The sequence below is a fragment of the Emys orbicularis genome, chromosome 3, assembly GCF_028017835.1.
Source record: "Emys orbicularis isolate rEmyOrb1 chromosome 3, rEmyOrb1.hap1, whole genome shotgun sequence".
NCBI lineage: Eukaryota > Metazoa > Chordata > Testudines > Emydidae > Emys > Emys orbicularis.
The window spans coordinates 167590157-167610203 of NC_088685.1; the positions used below are offsets into that span (position 1 = coordinate 167590157).

The following is a 20047-nucleotide window of genomic DNA, read 5'->3' on the forward strand; positions in this document are numbered from 1 at the left end:
AAAGGTCCCCTCAGTTGTAGGAACAACAAAGTTGATAAAGAAGGGAGAAAGACCAGTTATCACTGCCTCTCCCATTCCACTCCCAATTCTGCTTTTTTCAAATAAAGCTGTATGGGTTTGAAAACTCTTTTTGGAGGGAGAGTGAAAGAAAGAGGTGGAGAGACAGCTTATAAAATAATGTTTAAAAAAAACACTCATAGAAGTGAGCTGTAATTCTTTATCAGAATGGGAGTTGAGAGGCGAATGGAGAGCAAGGAGAGTTCATTTCAATACAATAACTTGAGGGTTCTCTCTAGTAGTAACCATATCCTAGAATGATAAATTCCAAGGCCTTCAGCCTCATCCTCTAACGTCTTTATCAGAGAACACTGTTAATTTGCTTCATTAGAATAATGTGATGATGGAAACTCTAAAAGGTATTACATATGCAGAGCATAGAAAAGCAATACTGGAAATTTAACCCTTTTGGAAGGAGGGAAATTTTGTAATTGAAATCTTTGTCTAATAATTGCCATTCAGAGCTGAATAAGACACTTTAAAACCTTGGCCTATGAACTCTACCTTTAGTGGTCGTGAATTAGATGAATGCTATCTAGTTCTTGGTTTCAGATCTACGTATTTTTATTTTTGGTTCACTGCTTACTTGAGCATATCTGGGATTTGTAGCCCATTTTCAAGTCTTATTGCAATCTCGCCCTGGTATTTTATAGGAGCTATTACAACTGATAGGTTAGCTTCATGGTATTGATGATACATAGCTTAACCACCTTAAAAACTGCCTTTCCCCTCTAAATAGTAAAAAGGTGATTAAATACTGCATATGTGTATATATAACAAGAGATCTGTTGCTTTCTGGTACAAGTTGTGGATTGTTATAAGCACCTATCTCCTTTTCAAGAAAACCTCATGTGTATTAATAATAAAGTAGTTTCCTGTATGACAACTGCATGCTATTCATTAAAGAAAGATAACTGAATTATCTCTAGATGGTAAATTTATTGTTACATAATATTCTGACTGTGTGGTATGTTCCCAGAGACAGTTTCAAAGGAGGGTAAAATACCCTGCAAAGCTCCACATTTGAAAGGGGGGGGAGGGGGAAGTATATATCAGGCAAATGTACAGCTAGCTGTGAGCTTGGACAGGTTCCTGATCTGCATGCATCCTGGGTGTCCGGTTATTTTTGCAGACACACCCATCACATCCAACTTGGAAATTTTGGTTCTTTATGTCAGAACACACAAGATTGTTTATCAATGAGTGATTTTCAAATAAAATCTTTTAAATACACCAATCCAGTGACAAAGAAAAAAATCATAATACCTGCAACATCTGATAATGCAGAACAAGAAGTAATTACTGCTGTTAGATTGTTACACTGAAGAGCTAGAATGCTTTTAGAAAGATTAATATCCTGAGCAAAGAAGAATACTGCAGACTCAACCCATTGAACAGAATGTGATGGTGACCTAATTCTTTCATTTTTAACGGAGATGAGTCTGTGATATCTGCTCAAGAGCAGTGATACAGACTTGAAAAGAAGAAGAGGGGGGAAATGGACATTCTACAGTGAGGTATGCCAGTGTATAAATACTGAAATGAATGACATTCACATTTTTTAGAATTGTGAATCCAAATTCTGCTTCTCTTTATTCAATTACATATTTTTGCTATCAAACTAATAGGTGGATCCTGTTTTCCTTAACTAGATCAAAACGGTATGTTTTTGTTCAGTCAATTCCAGATGTCTAATTTTTAGTTTCAATTACTAGTATGTCAGTAAAAGGCTTAATCGATGGGGGGGGGAAAAATAGTATGAACTAAAGCTACTAGAAATTGACAGTTCTTACTGTTGGGGGAAATAAAGCTTTTCAAATGTTTTGCTCATCTTGGTGCTCATTGTGTTAATATAATATCTTCATCATTTTGTGTGCAAGTTTTCTAGTGAAATGAGTGTGAATGTTAAAATATCGATGCTCCTGCTCTTGGCCCTTGGTATTGCCACACTCCACTTGGCTCCAGATACTTCACTTTTCAGGGAATAGGCTGTAATTGTGATGAGCTTTGTGTTCTGTAAGGCCATGTCTATCGGGGATCAATTTATCGCGTCTCGTCTAGACGTGATAAATCGATCCCTGAATCGATGCCCATACTCCACCTTGGCAGGAGGAGTAAGCGGAATTGGCCAGGGAGCCAAGTAAGTCAAACTAAGATACTTCTACTTCAGCTACGCGAATAGCGTAGCTGAAGTTGCATATCTTAGATCGATTTCCCCCCCCCCCCCCAAGTGTAGACCAGCCCTAAGTATTGATTGTGCCTCTTGCTAACTCCGCTTTCTTTCTGGCCTGGCATCTAGGAAATAGCAGTACCCTAAGCTGTAAAAAGAGTTGACCTATACAAGCTGCACTTCCTGTGGGCTCTGCCATATCTTCCTTGCTAGCCCTAGTCTCTGGTCCTGGAATTGATACTAATATAAGCCTATTTCAGGCCCTGAGCTCACTCCGAATTGCTGCTATGCTACTGTTAGTCTGTTTGGTTTGGGCAGAATCCTGCTATGGTATTTAAGCTCTTTTGAATATAGCCTTGACATCATTATTTCTTATCTGGTCTTGTCTTTATTGTTCAGGAGACACAATAAATGAGAAGCTAAATTTGAGAGGTGTGTTTCCTCAAGATCTGGTTGAAGAGCACTTCTGCTTCAATTTCCTTTGGTTTCTTTGCTTTTCTCTTTTTAAAATATGATCCAAGTAGGACACAGGTTTCTCAGAAAATCTTAGCAGAAGCCTCGAGATGATGTGTGCTCAGAGAAAAAACCTCCAGCTCAGCTTTGGAGAGGCCCACATCTCTTGCATGCCATTTCATGATTTTGAGGGACTCTATGTGGGGTTGGGTCACTTTTTACTGTTCGCTGTGAGAATTTTTATGAGAGCAAACTTAAGTGCTTCTGCTCCTAATGTTTCTATAATTGAAGAACTGATAGAATTTCTTTAGAGATTTCTAAAAATATGTTTCTGGTTAAAATAACTTGAAAATTGTGTGAAATGGTGGTAGAGCTATAACGGGGTCTGTTATCCAAAGGAATATTTCCCTACAACATACAATTGGGTATTAAAAAATTCAATTAAAGAACAAAAAAGATTGAGGGTTGTAAGTCTGAAGAGAAGGTTTTGAGAGAGAGGATCTAGTAGTAGGTGTCATGATTAAAAGAAACCCATTTTTCTCAAACCAGAAGTATATTTCACAAAATAAAATGCTCCTGTCACCATGAATAAATTCTGAAATGCATTTTCCTTAAAGCTTTCACTTTCATTGACATAGCTGAGCTACTACTCAGGTATCATTTCTGACTGTCATGATGAAAACCCAATAGAATACTGTTAACAATTTTTTTTCTAACCTGTGTTGTTAACAGCTTAGTTGACCCATCATAAAATTTACTTTAATTATAATGGTTCCTTGTACCCCATAGGTCCATTGTTCTCTAACTGATACACAAGCTGCATTCAAATAGTAAGCAGGTTGGTTTAAAGTAGTGTCAGAATAAGAATCGGTTACAACTTTACTGATTAAAATGTTGAAGGCGGTCCTTTAAGTAGCTTGAGTTTTAGATATGCTATGATGGGTCTGAAAGCTTAAAAAAACCTCTCAATCTTATGTCACTTGGCTTCCTTTGCCCACCTTGACCTTTACTAGTTAGTATGGGGTCTTGTCTGAGGGAGACCATAGCCTTTTTTGTGCCAGCGATCCTGCAAACAGGCAGAAGTAGTACTCTACCCTTTCTCTGCTCCCCTGAGGTCATAATTCATGAGCCAAACAATAGCCACAAAAATCGGAAACCAAATTCAGTTTACTAACACACTAATTTTGTTTAAATCAATTCCAAAATACAGTGAAAAATCATAAAGTTAAAGGTAGTTAAAGTAACACATTACTCAGCTGACTTTTAATGCAGCACCAAAGGGTATTTAATGATGCATGGAACATGTTCTTCTACTCAATTTCCTCCATGGTCACCACAAACCATTACTGCTTCTGAGTCAGTCCATTTAACCAATAGAGACCTAACTCTTAAATAAATTGAAATAGTGGTCACTTATGAAACTTTGCCCTACCGGATATTAAAAATCTACAATATACATTTGACTCATTTGCATAAAAGTTGGGTCTGGTTTAATTGAAAATGTGAGATCCGGAACAAAGAACTTATATTTTTTGGCAGGGGGTGGAGGAGAATAATGAAACCCAGGTAAAAAATGAGAATACTAATCTCTAATTGCGAGTTATTAAAAGGAGGTTTTGTACATAAAAAAATCAGGCTATGAAAACTTCATAAAATATATTATTAGGTATTCCAGAATTTTTGGAAGCGGAGTTCTTTGGAGTTATGTATGTTTAATATCCTTACAAATTTTAATTTTCCCTACCACTTATTTTGTATACTGAAGTCTGCAACAGTGAAATCATAATCTGGTTTCTCTCTCTCTCATGGGCATGGGAATGTATTGTGATTACAGAAGGCAAAGGAAGAATAATATATAAAGCTTACATAAAGACTTTTTTTTACTTGGTATGCCATGTTGCCTTTTTCCCCTTTCTTGTATTTTGTGTGGTGTTTACCCAGATTGTAAACTCAGGATGTGAACAGTGTCTTTAAACATGCCAATAAAACACCTAGTGCAATTGGTGCTTAATAAAAAGTAAGTCTGACTAACATGTCAGTTAGTTGCTATTTTGTAGAGATAACTCTATATTACCATGCAACTGCAGGTAGGCCTTTCCATGCAGCACTGATTAAGATACAAAAATATATTTCTAAGCACAACTGCATAATACCAATTATTAAAATAATCAATTTTCTACAGCAGGTGAAGTTCATATTGGACATTCTGGTTAAAGTTCAATTGTTAAAGTAATAATCAAATCATTTACTATTTAAAATATTAAACAATAACTTTCTTCTAGGAGCCTAATATTAATGCCATGTTGGAAATTGGTTTAAAATCTCTTCTAGTACAGTATCAAAAAGGGTGCAACAGGGCTTAAATTCTCACATTATTTCCCAGAGCCCCCCACGCCCTCCCCATTCGGGGCTTCAGCTGTGGGGGTGGAGGGCTCGGGGCTTTAGCCCGCGGAGGGGGCAGAGAGAGATGCGCCAGAGCTCCTAGGGGATTTGAAAATATTTACTATTCTGCTCCAGGCAGCTCCAGTTGTATTTAAACCCTGGTCATAACTTTTCAGTAAGGTGGTTGCCTCCAGGACTAGTCTCAGAAATTCCAGGTGGGCTTATTACATTTTTGAAAACATGTCTTAGAAATTTATTCAGGGTGACAAGTTCTATGAACTGTCAGGCTGAGTAGTTTTCCCTTTTAATTCATCTTAACTTGGCCATGCAAATGAATTTTTACAATTACTCTATAGTTTACTTCTAAACTATGGTATACTGAATGTTTGATCTTTTTCCCTTGAATGAGCATCTTTCTCATGGAAGAGCTTCAATTTATTTTTAAAACTACTATCATAGTTATGTCTGTGAAGAGAAGAATAGTTACTTCTGATTTTGAAATTAGAATTAGAAACAAGATTATTCCCCACTTTCTGCAATTTACCATAAAAAAGAAACACTTTGTCTTCCTCCCCAGCTGTTTCCCAGGCTTCTGGAATTTGCCACCGACTTAAAATGTCATTTTGGTTCTGAGACTGTTAGTGTATCTTTATGGTTGTTTTTTCATGCCTTTTGCTGGATTTCAGAATATTAAACCTTAATGCAAGCTCTTCATCTCTGGACATACAGTACTCAATATAAACTTCTTTTCTTCACTAAAGAAATAGAGGGCGCTATTCTGTTAATCCATTTTTATCTCAGGTATGAGCCTTAGAACCTAGGAGAACACACTTTCAACTTTGGCATTATGTACACTCAGTATTTTTCTTGACTATAGTGATCAGTGGCCAGCCATCAGTATACCTGATCTGGGGCAAACCACAAAACTGTACAGGCAAAGCCAATATAAACTGTGATTTGATTGGTGCAGGTTTACCCTGTTTTCAAGCAGTGATAAGCTGCATGGAACAAATAATGGCTTACGGTGATACAGTAGAACCTCAGAGTTGCAAACACCTCGGGAATGGAGAACATTCGTAACTCTGAAATATTCATAATTTTGAACAAAACATTATGGTTCTTTCAAAAGTTTACAACTGAACATTGATTTAATACAGCTTTGAAACTTTACTGTGCAGAAGAAAAATGCTGCTTTCCTTTTATTTTTTCAGTAGTTTGTTTAACAGAGTACTGTACTGCATTTGCTTTTGTGTGTGTGTGTGTGTGTCGCTCTCTCTCTGCTGCTGCCTAATTGCCTACTTCTGGTTCCAAATGAGGTGTGTGGTTGACTGGTTAATTCATAACTCTGGTGTTCATAACTCTGAGGTTCTACTGTATTAGTCTGTCTGCTGTGGGGTTATGCACTGGTATAGAGCCACCAGTGGCTAAAATGCCTAATCTAGACAAGGCCTGTTGAAACACGTGCTTTCCATACTCATAATACTGTGTAGAACTCCAAGGATTTTATTACAGTATGGTCTTCCTGTGCATTTCCTTTTAGTTTTCCAGACCTATACTAGCAGCTGAGCTACTGATACTTTTTTCCTGATTTGATTAGACGTCATGTGTTTCAGATGTTTTTATATAAAGGAGCCTTAAATGTGTTGCCATGATATCTAAACTGGGAATTAGAATGTTTCATAATTTGGATTGTGATTTAAAGCGATATCAGTTTATATTTTTGCTTTTGTACATATAGTACAGTGTATATTTTTATTATACACTGTTTTTAATGTGTGTGCAATACACACATGCTACAAAATACTATGCAGGAGATAAAATGAGATAAATGTTCTTCTACTATAATTCCTTGATTTTTTGGGGGGGATGTGTGACCTTAATTATTCAGACATAAAGAAACTAAATGATATATTAAGGGTCAGATATTCAGTGAATGTCCTTAACTGAGCCTGCAAACATTTACAAGTACATCAGTTTTGTACTCACAAACTTGTAGATCTAATTTTCAGGCCCACTGAAAATTTGGTCCTATAAGCCTAAATGGGGGAGGAAAGACCTAGAAAACAAGTTGTGAAATTCAGACTTAAAGATGGCTTGCAAATAAAGTGTGTGTGTGTGTGTGTGTGATATATGAAATTAAATATTGTTTCCCAAACACTGAAGCAAAGGAAAATTGACCACCCCCTGAGAGTAGACTTTTTTCTTGCAGTGTTTAAAATTCTTTGAGCCAAATCCCCCTACTAACCTCAAAAACAGCTCTGTGTAAGCTCAAAATCTTGTCTCTCACCAACAGAAGTTAGTCCAATAAAAGATATTATCTCACCCACTTTGTATTTCTCCTGACTATAACCATCGTGCTAACTTTTGGACCAACATAGTTACAACAATGCTGCATCCTGTTAACTTTTTGCGTTTGGCATGTACAGTAGCTCTATATGTTGTTTAATTTTTAAAATACAGGTCACACTTACGGCTGAAACTAATCTTTAACTTACTTAGTACTGACTTGTCTGGTATTCGGTCACTGAACCCAAGTTTGCAGTCTTTATTCATGGAAGTAATTGAAGTCTATGGCACTACTTCATGACAAAGGATTGCAGGATTGAGATCTCTGCACCAGAAATTTTTAAACAGTAATGCAAATGTATAATGATGAAACATGGGCCTTATGTAGCCTTTCATGTTCTACTCTTGGGGAAATTCTGCGCTACTCCACACGTGCAGAATTCATGTCCCCTGCAGATCCCACCCTGCAGCTGAATATGCATTCTGCTAGAGAGGCACTGCAATTACACCCTTTGCCCTCCAGAGGCTGCTGTGGTGCCAGAAGAGAAGGTAGCTAGCTCCAAGTGGGAGCAAACAGCCCAAGATGAGGGGAGAGGCTGCTTTTCTCACAGCGGGGCCAGGTGAGGAGACATGTGACGGACAGCACGGGGCACACAGCTGCTGGGGGTCACACCGAGTGGCCTTCAGAAGGGCTGGAGGGGAGTCAGATTGGGGCGGGGGCACAGGAGCTAGTGGGGTGATAGTATTGAGCAAGGGGCTGAATGGGAGGGTGCTGTGGGACCACATGAGGAGGGAGGTGTATGGGAGAGGAGCACTACAGGGAGATATGGGGACAGGGGCAGATGTGCCTGACAGAATGGGAGAGGCAAGGAGTCAGCCAGGGTCTGCATGGGGGAGGCTCCCCAACTCCCTAACAATCCTTTCCTCTCTCTGCCTCCCAAAAACCTGTTCCATACTTCTCCCACCCACACCCAACAACCATCCAGGTTCACTCGGAGGGTCCTTCCCTCTCCCTCATCTCCTCTGGATTCCCCCAAGCCTTTGCACTGCTTCTGAGGGATGCAGGAAATATGTTTCTGTATTGTAGTTTAAATGAATTATTATTACACAAAGCTCTGTCTCAATATGCCTGGTAAGGACTATTTGTCCAAAAAAAAAAAAATTCTTGAATCTTTGTCTGTATTGTTACAGACATACTTGCTGACAGGTATTTTGAAATAAATTATCAAAGTAATTGAAGTTGGCATGATTATATTGTTATTTTGACAAATAAAATATGCAGAATTTAATTTTTTGGTGCAGAATTCCCCCAGGTGTAATGTTCAGAGCCTTTTTTACAAACATCTAATCCTTAACTCCTGTATTAGATAGGTAGGTCAGTATTTTACCTATTTTTACAGACGCAGAAACAGAGGAAGAAGTTGTGACTTTCCCAATACCACAGAGGGTGTCTTTGTCAAGCCTTGATTGGCATTCAGGACTTTTTCATTACTGTCCATGCCACCTGCCATACCACTTTATTCAGTGGTTCTGGATATCGTACAAGCTAAGCTGCTTCAGTCAGGGTGAGTACTAGTGTGGGTGACTTGCAAGGAACATACGTAATGCAATAAGATAGATGATTCATTACTTTTCCCTCTGAGTCAGCACTGAACCAGTGTAACAATATGTCATTAGAGACCTTATGTTGCAAAAGGTAAACTTTCAGACCAGATGTAAAACTGAGGTTCTGACCACTTGTAGTGGCTAATACAGAGTGTTAGTCTTTCTATCCTGCCCAGATTCCAGCACTGGTAACTATTCTGCCTATTGAAATTCTTCCTGCAACTTCAGGGATATGGTGTTCTTCATATTTTGTGGAGGGTTGGTATGTGCTGATAAACAGTTTCTGCTTACCAGTAGTGGATGCTGTGATATTTACTTGAATTCAGTAGGGCCCTTTCTTCCTTCATTGGCTTATAGATGTATTCGATTATTGGTACAACCATTTGGGATCTTCAGATGGAAGGAGTTTCAGAAGTGAATATTTTATATTAATATATTCTATATTTGGCCAATAGCAAAGATCAAGATAGAATAAAGAATTATGTAGACTGATACAGTAATTTTTAAAAAGAAAATGTATGATAAATAAGCAACCATGCAGTGGAAAGGTAATTACATGGAGGACTCTTAGTAAGCTAATAATCCTAGATTTGAAGGTTTGTCACTGGAAAGTGGAAAATCCTTGTAGCATAGTACTTGTATGTTGGTTTTAGACATTGGTTTTTCCATTTGAAATGTCAGAATAATGTATTTGAAAACAGATTAATATCATTGTTTTCTGTACTGACACCATATGAATTTTTATCAAGTTTTCAGACTCCTTGTTGTAACCATGGATGGCTAAAGAACAAATACAAATAGTTAATGCAGTTAAAAAAAACCCGCTCTATTTGGCCCCTTGCAATTTGAGTCCTTTGAGTGAATTACAGACTTAAACTGACTTCTGAACAATCTATTTTTTCTATAGATTAACTGTCTAGTTCCTTGTCTGAATATTTTTTTGTTGACTTTGAAACCACCATTTACAATTATCAGAATAACTTTATTATAGCTATTTGAGTTATTTTCATTACAGATTCTCCCCGGGTTACGGAAACCTGACTTAAGCAAATCCGCACTTACAGAAAAAGTTGCGTAAGGTTTTTTGTTTTGTTTTTTGCACGTAATTGTCGGGTATACGTTCCCGACTTACACAAAATTCGACTTATGCAAGACGTTCCGGAACGGGGAGCATCTGTATTGCTGTAACACTGAATGGCATCTCTGGAAATTATTAAAAAGCAAGGAAATTTAACTTCAATTCTCAGTTTTGAGAAATATGTATTTACCCATTCATTTTCTAACTTACTGTCATCTGTTGAATAACCATTATGTCAACCTTCCTTTTTATATTAAAACCTTTTATAAAATGACCTTCCAAGTGAATAGTTTTAGATCAAATGTCTAGACTGTCCAGATGGGTTGCTTATTTCTACATAACATTTAAAGCTTTCTTACGATTTATTGATAGGATATACAGTAAAACCAAATTATGAAACTGGCATGCTTAGAAAGCTACTTTGTACAAATATGTCCCAATTTATTGTGAGATGTTTAAGGGACACTATTAATTTGAAATATAGGAAATTGAATACAACTGAGTTAAAAGTAGTACCAGGTACTACACCTTGCTCTCAAAAGGCTTGGGAGTCTTGCAAAGTTTATTTTTTTACAGTCATATTCTGTTTTTTAAAGAATGGCTTATTCTCCCGTTTTACTTTGTGGCAGACCTTTATAAACAGGGGAAACAGAGTGACAATGCAGGGAAAAGAAAGAAACAAGGTCAGATTAGAGTTCTGTCCAGTGCATAAAGAAAATATAATTTTTTTCTCTAATCTTTCAAGCCTAATCATTTTAGATGTCACTTTATAGTTAGGTTTAAAAAAAATAAAATTAGAAGTGTGGGTTTTTTAAGTACCATGTTGCTTTAACTTTTTTAACAAACTGTAATCATATATGTAATTGTTTGTGAAACATTAAAGACAATTTACAGTATATAGAATAAGTTTAAGAATTTATTACTTGAAGGAGGTTATCATAAGGCAGATTTTGTATAGTAAATACACTAGTCTGAGCAACAGAAAAAGAATGAGACTGCAACAAAAACTGGATTTTTCCAGAAAGTCAGAAAACCATTTTAGTATTACACTGAACATGTATTTTGGTCTACATTAAGATTTTTTTTGTTTGGAAGACTAGAATAAGTATCTTATTGTTAAGAGTCTGACAGTATAATCATAGTTTGCTTCTTTATCATGCTGTGTACAATGTTAAAGAATTGTGAGTTGTTTACTGTGCTTTTCTCAGTGGCATTTAAGCTAATCAGTATCTGATTTTTATCTTAACCGCTATTAAGTGAGATTTTATTTCAGGTTTATATATGCATTTTTTTCATTTCATTTTTATTATAATAGTTTTAGGGGGAAATGGTTTAGGGAAACAAATGTATTAAGACTGTGATACTTTATTTAATGTTTTAGTTTTTATTGTATTTGGTGTTAAATATTACTAAAATACAGAAATTTTTAAGAAAATATTTTTGGGTTTGATGGATTAGTACTCTTGAAAGGGAAACAAAACACTAAATATTTCTAATCCTGCATTATTTACCGCATGGGTGGTTAAATGCTACTTTAAGCCTCATAAAATTAAAAGGGAGAAATCTGCCAACTGTAGCAGGAATTGGATTTAGGAAGAGTGGTACAGAGCCAAAATATTGCTACAGAATTAAATGTCAAAAATCTTCTTTAATAGTAGATATATAGTTCACAGTGCTTGGTTATGATTAATACATTTAATCTAAATCACTGAAAGTTGCTCTCTCCTTTTCCATAAAATACAATAGGACACAAATCAGTTTTACTGTAGGTGGATAACAATTGGAAAATAATGCATCTTCCCGCCCAATAAATTGTCAGTTATACCTTTTAACTAAAATCAATTCATCTTTCCAAAATTTATTACAATTTCTAATAATAAATCTTCTCAAATGTTTATTCATTTGCTTTTTGATACATTTGTGCCACTTTTGCTATGGTCTAATGTTTTTTCTTTTGATTCATTGTAAATTAGAAAATCTATTTGGAGTCAGTTTTCTAGTTAAGAAGTTAAAATCTATAACCCAGCCATTTTTTCAAAGTCTCCTTTACACATTTTAATACCCTTGAACTTGAACTTAGATACAATCCAGTAAATTCTGATCAGAAGGTGATTAAAAGACTTTTGAATGTAACTTCTTGACTAAGGGCCAGATTCATAAAACAAGCACTTACGAGGTTATTAGGTGATTTTGCCACAGACCTTTTCCTTGATTCAAATAGGAAAAATGAAACAATTATAGCAAATGAGCAAATATGTAGGTTTTAGTCAAAAGATTTTAATACAGACAAGCAGAAATGCCCCTTTGAATTAGGATCCAGCTGTGATCATACACAGTGAGGTAGCAGAAACCTCATTTGGTTGTCCTTTCACAGTAGTGAGACAGCAGTAACACTATAGAAAATCATGTTTTCTCCTGTGTTTACCACTCCCAAAATATGGTCATCCACTTTTTAATGTTTTTAAAATATTTAAAATTAGCTCAGATGGAAAAAAACACGTTTTGAAAAAAAGTGCTGGTTCATTTAAGAAATCTTGTAATTGTCCTCTAATGACTGATCTGACCTAGTGTGAAATTCTAGGTTCGTTCTTCAGCACATTTTCCTGGTGGAACCTTCAATATGTTGGCATTTAGAGGGGGGGAGGGGGGAGAATGGCACTTCTATATAAATATTAAAAAGTTGTAGGGAAGGTAGTTTTAAATTATTTTTTAAAAATCCTCCAATCAAAACATTTCCTTTGTTCCCAGCCCATTAATGCTATTTATGACAGTTCCCAGGGTTTTTTGTTTGTTTGTTTTACACGAGAACTATGGATGAAAAGCTTGGCATTATGTGTAATTACAACTAGATATAAACTGTAGCTTCCATAATACCTGATCATGTTTTGCTTATACTATAAATGTCAAAATGTTGACACAACAGGGAAATGTTAGAAAACACTTCAGACACAACTGGGAAGAAAAGTGACACGTTCATAATTTGAACTTGATCTACTGTATCACTTATTGGAAAATTTGTTTAGTTGATAGCAGCTTGGGTGTTGAAATGATTGATTTCAGAGCTAAGAAAATCATTTGTGTGGATGAATTAGAATTAATTAATTTTACTAATTACACAGATGTTTTCTTGAGCAAAGATCAGACATTAATTACAGGTCTTACCTGTTCATCTAAAAATAGTGTCAATATGTTCAAGGCTGTCTTTTTAAAAGTTGATTTTTTTTTAATATTTTTTTTTTATTATTTTTTAGTATGGAAGTAAAACGCGATCCTGGATGTGTTAATCCTTAATTAGCATAGTTCTATTCACATAATGGTGTACTAATAAAATGAAAACATCTAGGTCTGTAAAATAACTGTTGTATTTATAAAGTGCCCCAAGAGCAAATTAGATTAATACTACCATTTTGTAATTTCAAAATCAATCTTACCTAGTTTCTGTGTTTCTAATTAATATAGAGCCACATGTGCAGTGTTTTAAGAACATAAGGACACAAAATCCCTGCACCAAGGAGCTAACAATGTAATGCCCCAGTCCTGTGCAGAGTCCCAGTAGGATTCTAAATGGAGGTAGGAGGCAGTGTTTGCAGGGCCCTTTGCAGGATGGAAGATGACATAGGAGTTCTAAGACACTGCAACATAACTGGGAGTCAATGAGGAAGGAACAAGAGGGAGATTTGTGCTGTGGGAGTATTTTTATTTTTCTGTTATTAAATTAACGTTGTTGAGCTGTCCTGTTTTGGATTGTTTTAAATATCTACATATCATGATCAGGTATTGGTGTGGCAGTGAATAACACCTGAGTGTGGGATTAATGGTGCGAAGACAAGCGAGGAAAATTGAGTTTTGAGGAATTATTGAAAGTAATAGAGTGAGGATGCATGACATATAGATAGAGTAAAGCTGTTCCAGGCCTAGGAGATGCCAGGAACAAAGGTGCAAATCATGGGTGGAAAGGAAGGAAGGAAGGACACATCAGCGTGAGTGGAGTTGCATAATGAATATTTTATGGAGTAAATTAAAAGAAAAAAAAAAAAGGCAGAAAATGCAAGACTGTAAATGAATTTGCTGGTTTAACAATTGTAAGTATAGGTAGGGTTGCCAATCGTCCAGGATTGGCCAGGAGTCTCCAGGAATTAAAGATTAATCTTTAATTAAAGATTGTCATGTGATGAAATCTCCAGGAATACATCCAACCAAAATTGGCAACCCTAAGTATAGGACAACTTTGTAACTATTTTAAAAACTTATTAGGGCTTTCTAATTCCTCTGCATAACAGAGTACTTACTATATACCATTGTATCATCATAGTAATAACTCAATATTTGCTTTGTGGATCAGTTCTTTTTTGTGTGAGAGAGAGGGGTTTCATGCACAAGTTTGATCATCAGGTAAAAAAATGTTCTCAGCTTCTTTTTCCTTCTGAATCATAATGGAGAGTCATCTTGTCCTATATAGACCACCTGTTTAAAAGTTGAAGCATGTCTGAGTCATTTAAAATGCAACAGTGTCAATGTTCAAACATAATGTAGAAATTCCAACACTCTACGGTATAGAACTTGTTTTAATCAAGATCTCACACCAGCCTCTTCAGGGTGGGACTGTTTATTCCTGCCAAATAAATAGATAGGGTTGTAAAAGTGAAAACAGATACCACTCAGATATCCAGTCACACAGCTTTCATGGTGGTCTATGAAGATCAGTTGAGAAGGTGCTGTTCTGGAAGGAGAATAATTCTTGCTTCCTGTATATAGGCTTTTTAGGGAACATGTTGATGCTCAGACTCAGTGTTTCATAGAGATAAATTATATCCTTGAGGTATTGTCCGTTATGTTATATGCTCTTTTCAAATCATATTAGGGGCACAATTAGTTCTTATGCCTCCAAAAGAGGATAAGATAAACTCAAGATACAATTCAACCTCAAGGTGGGGGAAAAAACAACCTGCAGGTTCAGGTACATCTCGTGTCCTTTTTATTTTACTCTGCCTTGCTGGAGGAGCTGTAAGTGGCCAACTCTGCTGTCAGTGTACACATAGCCCAAAGGTCTCAAATGGCCTTGACTTTCGCAAACAGATTATTCTAGTAGGATGACAGAACTGGTTGGCTTGTTACAAAGCTAATCAAGTCAGACACCAGCCAAAGTGCAATACCAGCTGTTAGAAACTTTGCTGGTACCAGATTAATTAAACGTAAAGAAATAAATGTTTTCAGAGTTTATCAAAATTACCAAACTGGTAAAGTGCCCACAGCTAGGGAGAGGTGGGACTTTTTGACCTCACTTAATCTCTCTAGTATAACTCTGAGGATTTGTCTTGGCAGGCCCCTCTCTGAGGAAGAGATCATAGAAACCATTAATGGTTTATCCTTTGGCAAAATGCCTGATTCAGATTCACACAGAGCTGACTTCTTTTAAAGCTTTATGTGCATCTTTAAACACACACCTCTTAAGTATGTCTAATCATTATAAGGAAACTGGTGGTACTTGTCTAGATTTCCAGATGCCTGGATCATTCTTGTTAAGAAGGTTAAAGGCCCAGAGTTGTGTGTTGTATGTAGGTCCATATCCTTGATTAACATGGCTATTAGCAAAACACTTACATCTTGTATTTGAGATGCTATGCAGACTGACCAAACAAACTTTATCAGTAAGTGCTTCTGTCCACGGGCTGGGCGGGGAAGGGTTTGGTAATTAAAAATGGACTTCCCTAAAATCTTTAGAGAGATCAGGTACTTAATATCTTCCTTCCACACTACGTTACCTTAGACCTAATCTCACCTTAATTTGCTCATATTGTCTCTGTGAGGTATTAGTGTGTACTGGAGCCGCACCAAATAATTGGGTGTTGATTGAACAAGCAGTTATGCCTCAAGGGAATTCACTAACATTTCTGATGTTCAGTAATGCCTCTCAGACTTGCATTTTCTAGTTAATTTACACTTTTTTGGCTGTCTGTACTAACACAGCTTAACATATTGTTCACATCATTTGAAAGCTAGCTATATATTTAGTCATTTGTGACAATTTTTTTTTTTTTTTTTATTTTTTTAAATCCTCCAGGTGAACAAATTTAAGAGAACTCAAATTTTATACTTCACCATTGTGTCTCTCTCTTGTCTTTCCTTCTGCTTTGCTATGTTTTTCTGTCCTGTCAAATTCAATAGTGACTCCTCACGTACAACAGGAGCATGTTGTTGTTGATGTATACTTTTTATAGGGTGGATGTAATGGGGTTCACTCACCAGTGCAGCACTTCCTGCTGGTTGTCCTGGGGATTAGCTCTGCTAACCAGTGCTTCTTGCTCTGGTGGTGCTCCACCCATCACCTCTTCTGCTCCTGGACCCATGTCTCTCCAAGGACTGATGTCCTCTTCAGTGATACAGCCCTTTGGTCATGCCACATTTGGTGCTCTCCCCTTCCAGGGGACATCTGTGCAGTCCCTGTCCAGCCACATCTCTCAGAGGTGACCGCAGGCTACTGTTTAGCCACTTCCCCAGTGGCGAGCAGGGGGGCCATGGCAGGCCCGCCCACTACTGCAGGTCCCAGCCAGGAACCCTGTAGAAGGCTGCTGCTTGCAGCACCCCCTCCAACTCTTCACTAGGTTTCCCTGGGCCGCCTCTCTGTGCACCCTCTTTGCCCTTGGCTCAGGGCCTCTGCCTGCAGCTCTTTGAAGCCCACCAGGAGCTGCCTTTAGCTCCCCCGGTCTCTGCCTGCAGCACTGCTCTGTCCAGGGTGCTTACTACCTTCAGCCTGCAAGGCAACTGGTCCTCCTAAAGCTCCAGGGAGTGACTGAAGCTGCTCTGCTCTGCAGCTCTTCTTATATGGGCCAGCCCAGCCCTGATTGGCTGCTCCTAGCAGCCCCTCTCTAATTGTCTGCCTCCTGCGCAGCCTCCCTAGGGCTCTATTAACCCCTTATGGGCCAGTGTCAGGGACACACCCCATCACAATGGTTTTTTTCATGGAATGAATTTATTGTGATATTACTATTATGTATTAAAACTTCCACATTCTCCTACCATGGACTCTCACAGATTGCTGGTTGGTAAATACTGTTTTGGGATTACTCCAAGTTTGCTTTGATGCCCTGGAAAGATTCCTTTCTTGCCTCTCAAATATTCATTCAGAAGGAAGGTTCATGTTCAGAAAATGTTTGTTTTCTCAATCCCACTGAAGAAGAAGAGGATTTTAGAAGAAATTAATCAGGATATCTCTCTGTTCTCTCTGATAACCTGAACAGTCTCTGAGCTTCAGTTATGATAGCATTAAAGAAGTTTAGGAGGCACTGCCTTATGTCAAGGCTCATTCCTTGATCTCTTGGGCTGAGAGAAGTGATGTCTCTCCCTTACAATTGTGTGAAGCAGCCCCTTGAGCATCTTTATGTACATTCTTTACCTTATTATCCATCTTCAATACACAGGACTTGCATGTTGTTGTCGATTAGGTTCTTACTCTCTGTCTTGTGGCACTGTGAACTTATGTTGAAGCTTCCAATGTCTCTTCTTGCATTCAGGGAGTAGAGACAATGGTAATTTTTTGTTAATTTGATTTTCCAAGTCCTTTTATGCTATTCCTGACTCCCACTCTGTTTTTCTATTGTGACTGCTTTGACTCTTTTTCTCAAAAGTGATCATCACATTTGAAATGTATGGTGAGATCACACGGTACAAAATATAGGTCTGTCGTGTGCCAAGATCCTATAAGCAATTTATCCTGAGCTGTTGGTCACGCTTTAGGCAAGGATGGGTGGCAGCCTAAAAGTAGGGGGTGGTTTCTTTGTTTTGTTTTAGACTTAATACATATTTTTAATGGAACAGAGCAAGCAAAAGCTTGGTTTATTTAATTTTTGTTTTCTGGTAAGGTTACTTAAATGATCCTTCTGTGAAAGTATAATAATTTGGGGAAACCAAATTAGCAGTTAAGAAATTAGCACTAGTAAGCATATTTGTCATGTATGCACATAACAATTGTTAGCTACCTAGATGCAGCTTAAACTGATACCACCAAAATAAATCAGTTTTTAAAAACTTAATCCAAAATAGTTCCTGGTACTACCTGACATTTTAAAAAAAAATCAGAAGTTGGGAGCTTAAGTTAACAGTCTCCCTTTTATATATATATATATATATATATATAATATATATATATATATATAGTCTCCTGCACAATGGAAGTTTGTGAATTCACTCAGAAGGATTTGGCTAGCATCCTAAAAAGTGATAACTTGAATCCTGTCAGAAGAACCTTAAGATTGAATTACTACCTCAGTATTCATGTAGTGTTGTTTTTAATGTATGCAAAATAATTTTTATAGGCTAAATTTAAAATCAGTGACGCAGAATAGGGTCTATAGTGCATGTGGTATAAGAGAGAGTAAAGTACTTATGATATAGAGGAGATAGAAGAAAAGATGCCTATATACTAAAAATGGATACATCTTTTAACATAGAGTGGTGATTACTACTGATTTGTTATTCCTCTTGTAATTTTTTTTGTCAAAAACAAGCAGAGCTCTTTTGGGTATATTTTAGTAAATCTGTACAATGTGTCTTCTAACCATTTTAATAAATGTACACACTGAACTCTGTAAAATCTTAAATGAATTCTGAGAGGTGTCAAGTTTTCACAATATTTGTTTAAATACTACCTTCAATTGGATATGTAATATAAAAATATTTAGAAATGCACTTTTTAATAGTCTGCTTTAAAAAAAAAATCAGTGTTTATTATTTTTCACATGGAGTCTGCTTTGGGATCTACTAGCTCAGACCTCTGCCTGGGCAGAGTACCACGTAGGATCAAAGCCTTTTCTTTGTAATATCTTTTAAAGTCTTATTTAGATCCCTTTTCCATTTAGAAAATAGTTCTGTACTGCATATCTTATGAAACACAAGACAACATGGTATTGGGGTGGGAGGACGTGTGTGTATGTGCACATCAGCATTTGTGGTTTCTGCCCTCAAAATAGGAGTACAAAACTTAAATGAATAGTGGCTAGGCTGTGTTTTCTGGGCAAATGTGATCTTTTAAAAGAGACGTTGAATTTGAAGGTATGTCCTTTAGTAATTGTAAAGAACCAAGCACATTTTCAGAGTTTAAAAAAAGAAATCTGTACCAAATTGTATCAAGTGCAAGTTATATAATCTGTTTTTATTTGTTTGTATACTGTCACTTTACAACAAGGTAAGAAAAGATTGTTTTTTTGAAGAGTTTACAGTCTGTTTAGACAGCATACAAAGGAGGAATGCAATATATTGAGAGCAACAAAATTAATGCAAGACAACTTGTTAGCTCCCTGTGTCGTACAGGAAGATAAGGAGGTGTGAGGGTTGTCAGGGTTGGGTTTATTTGACTCCTTGAAGTAACTTTCTAGGATTCACTTAGGTTCCTTCCTTAGTACTTGACACCCAAATTGTGGCTATTTATTTTTCTTTCCTGGAAATGGCAGGGTGGAGGAAACAAAAAGAGAGAGAGAGAACCACAAAATCTTTGAGACCTAATTTCTACCTCACCTCAGATTATGGTCCTAATTTTAACAATGCCCTTTGTTTTCTGAAGCAATTAATTACAGGTGCAAAAACTAGCATCTAACTATTTGTCTTCACCTATCACATAGTTGTCTAAAGTTTTAGCATTTGCATCTGAAAAAACGGATGATTAATTGAAGCCACTTAAAGGATTTGATCTATTTATAATTTTAAGATTGGACACATTTTGAGGCTGGAGAAAGTTTCTGCCAAATACCCACTCTTCACTTCTGGGATTTTCCTAACTTCGGTTAGGACTCCTGTATGAAATGAATTGCACTTTATATGGCCTTCCACAAAACTGCCTGTCAAAACCCCAGGATACTTTTTCTTATTAATATTCTAAGGGGAGCTGTTAACAACCTTTATATTTAGGTGGTCTAACACTTTCCATTATAAAATATTCTTGTGACATTATTTTGAGAAGCTCTAACATCTTCACTGTTTACAGTAGGTCTTTGGAATTCATCTGGGAGAAAGCCCTACAACCA

At 36.8% G+C, this 20047-nt stretch overlaps 1 protein-coding gene across 2 annotated transcripts in view; it reads left to right on the top strand.

Moving 5' to 3' along the window:
- GPATCH2 (G-patch domain containing 2) overlaps nt 1–20047 on the top strand; it is a 181921-nt gene that overhangs the window by 38223 nt on the left and 123651 nt on the right. The window lies entirely within an intron of this gene.